Genomic DNA, 3,810 nt, shown 5'->3' with positions numbered 1-3,810 from the left:
TTGATATATAGATTTATAGATATAAATATAGATTTCCTTTGAGTTATAATTCAATACTATTTTTATTTCATTGCTCAAATTGTTAAGATGTTTCAGTTTCACCTTTGGTTTTCTATGCTACAGCTCTGTAACTAACCACTTCTTCAAGGAACCGTACTTCCCTTTATCAGAGAATGATATTTATATATCAACATCTGTGTGCTGGGTGTGCTCATTTCTGGTAGAGTATCACTGCTTCTAGGGTTCCTTAGTGGACAGGACTAGCTAATATGCATAACCACTATATTAGAGTTCTGTTGCTTAAAACAGAATACCTGAAACTGGGTAATTTACAAAGAAATGAAATTTATTTCTTACAGTTTTGAAAGCTGGGAAGTCCAAGGCCCAGGGACAGATCTGGTCAAGGCCACCCTCTTGGTGTTGACTCTCTGCACCTATGTAAAGTGTCACATGGCAAGAAAAGCACGAGTTAGAGCTAACCTTCACACTAACTCTTCTTATAAAGCCATCAGAAACATACACATGACATTCCCATGATAGGTTAAACCATCAATCTATTACTCCATAAATGGATCAATCCATACAGAGGGTACAATCCTCATGATCCAATCATGACTTAAAGGCCCCACCTTCCAATACTCTATGGGGGGTTAAGTTCCAACATGAGCTTGGGGGGACATTCAAACCACAGCACACACATATATTTATTTATTTATGTGTCTAATTATGTGCATATATATTTAACAAAATACATAGTAGTTCATAATACCCAAGACTCCAAATCAAAATGATAGGATTTATTCAAACATTTTCCCTTTGTTTTTGTTTTGATTTATTGTCTGTTTTTGCTTTTTAACTCCTTTCTCAGACAGTGAAAAACTGTATTATGTGCTTTTTAATACCAATATTTTTGGGGGGGTGGGTGTATATTAAGTAAGTTGCCTACACTGTGTTAATAAAAATTACCTAGATATAATTCTGTGGCATGGTTTCTCAGCACATGTTCTTTAAGACTATCACCTTGCTGTGTTTGATTTATTTGGTTTGGTTTATCTCTCGGTCTACTGGTGTATAAATAAATGGCTGGGTTTCTTTTAAGTACTCTAGGGTACACCTCATGAACCCTTGCTTGTAAATAAATTAGCTAAATAAACAATTTTGAAGTATTAATCTTTTCCCCTCAAAAGTAGATAGACAGTGATATACAGTATCCCAACCCTTAAAGTAATGAAAAATAAAAGACTTTATGCTAGTTAGTATAAAATGCATTACATTGAAAAGAAATTAAATTTTCCCTCTTGGTAATTGCAGGATTTTTTTTCTTTACACTTTGCAATCATCAGTTAGAGTTTAAGTGTTATACTTTCTTATCACTTTTGATGGATTATCCATCAACACTTTTGATCCAAATATTCAAATACATCTCCTACTCAAAAAATTATCATATATTATTTCTGTGATACATTTTTCTTCTCATAGCAGTGTTTTTTTCTTATATAATTTTGGTGTGCACCTATCTTCTGGAATTGTTTTAATATTATTCTACAGTGGCTTTCTCTACATGTTTGCCTAGTCTAATTGTGAGGAAAGTATGCTCTCTCATGAATAACTTTAACATCACAATTCATAATTCTAAAGTTTTAGAATATGTGTTAAAGGACCGCTATTCATGGGAAAGCATAGACCCTGATTCCTCTGTGGAATTTGCTTCATTTGAAGTTGATTTTTTTTTCAAAGGCTCTTATTGCCCAAATTTTTAGAGACATATTCTTGTCCTGTATTAAACATTAGGAAGAATTTTCTTAATACCTCTTTTCCTTTAAGGGTCATTTCTACAACTATTCCTAACACATTCCAAAAGGAAGAGAAAATCCTGTTTTAATACATCAAAGCCAAAGATATTCATAGTACTATATGGCATTAGTGGCAAGGGCTACTATATCTGAAAGGCAGGAATCCATCAATCTTCCCTCTCCCTTGAACTTTCTAATTAAAGATATAGGCAAGTACCAGTCTGGTGGATCAGGTGGGCCACCGTATTCTTCTTTTCCAATTCATGTGGCCAGAAAAAGTGGGAGGATTCAAGGCCCCTAAGAGTGTGTACCCATTCCTTTCTCCCCTTTGTCTGAGTAAGCTGTTTCAGTGTTTAATTTAGGGTAACAAATAGAAGAGCCAACAGAGTCTAAGCTGTCTCCCCAATATACATTTACCTGACAGTCATAAACTGTAAAATATCATGCACTGGTTTAGATATTTTTAAAAATTCTAGGTAATTCCCACTTTTCCTCTTTTATGCATATAGTCCTTGAGAACACTATGGTGAATCAGGATTCTGTTTTTTTGTAAAACTTTATCCATAACACCAGCATGAATCCTACCAGTAATCTTCTATTAATAAGCTTTGTAGAACCTAAAAGAGCCAAAGAAAAGAAAAAAGTTTCAAATTTACTGAAATTATATGTTATCATCATATCATTAGAAAAGCTTAATAAAGGTTCTAAGAAATGATTAATTTTGAGAGGTTTCCTGGTTCACTTCTCAGGATAAGTTAACCATAATATACAAAACCAGAAAAATAACTAATATACTTGCTATATTGGGAGTATTTAGTGTTGGCCAACTAAAATTTGATAATGTCTTCTAGGGCCAACAAATTAATATTTCTTAATGTTAATAATAAATAGTATTAAATTATGTGGAAAAAATTTTTACCGAACACTGGATCGTAATAATACAACCACATACTTTGCATATAAACAATGTTTACCCCTCATGTCTTATGGCAAGAAGAATATTCTCAACTACTCTTAAATAGAAATGAATATTTAAGTATAGTTTGTTTATCTTTTTTAGTTCAGGAGGTTTTAGAGGGGAAGAAAATTCAAATATACCACATAAGATATAGGGAATCAGTAGTCATTTTATGCCTACTAAATGCATATACTTTATTCCCTATAGTACATAGTCTAAATATTTCTGAAGGACTGATGTTTTAGTAACAGGCTGTAATGCATATGTATTGAATACCTGATAGAATTTCTAGAAATTATTTCCTTTACATAGGCCCTCGACTTCTATTAATATACTTTAGAAGGACACCAATAAAAATACATGAAGTGGGAGACACACTGCTTTGTAGTTCAAATCAACATTAAAAACTAACTATCTCAAGAACAACAAAGTGACTTGAAAACATGACTGACTTAGTTCTTCTCAAAGCAGAGACTTCATTTGTTGAATCCTGGTTTGATATGCATCACTACCTAGCAGTTTTAAAATTCACATGAGAGGTTCATGACCAATGAAAACTGATACAATTCAAACTAAGGGTTCCAAAATAATCCAAATCACTTTTTATAAAGAATATCACTGAAATATTGGAAGGAGACCCTGATAATTCAGGTTTCAGTTTGAATTTTGATTGTGTCTTTTTTGACTTTAAGACTATTGAAAAGCCTCCTAACGTTTCAATGAAAATGGCATTTTCTAGCAAGATTGTTGTCAATATTGAAAATACAATGTACATGAGAATCACAGGAAATTTCAAAACTATAGGTGCTTATTAAATATACAAAACTTTAATTTTCTATAGGAAAAAGATCAAAGACTAAGAGTTTTAAGGTTGGGCCGAGCCTGTGGCGCACTCGGGAGAGTGCGGCGCTGGGAGCACAGCAGTGCTCCCACTGCGGGTTCGGATCCTATATAGGGATGACCGGTGCGCTCACGAGCACTCACTGGCTGAGTGCAGTGCGGCCGGTCTCAAAAAGGACAAAAAAAAAAAAAAAAAAAAAAAAAAAAAAAAAAAAAAAA

This window comes from Galeopterus variegatus, unplaced genomic scaffold (genome assembly GCF_000696425.1).
Source record: "Galeopterus variegatus unplaced genomic scaffold, G_variegatus-3.0.2 Scaffold1550, whole genome shotgun sequence".
Classification (NCBI taxonomy): domain Eukaryota; kingdom Metazoa; phylum Chordata; class Mammalia; order Dermoptera; family Cynocephalidae; genus Galeopterus; species Galeopterus variegatus.
This window is presented reverse-complemented; position numbering follows the sequence as displayed.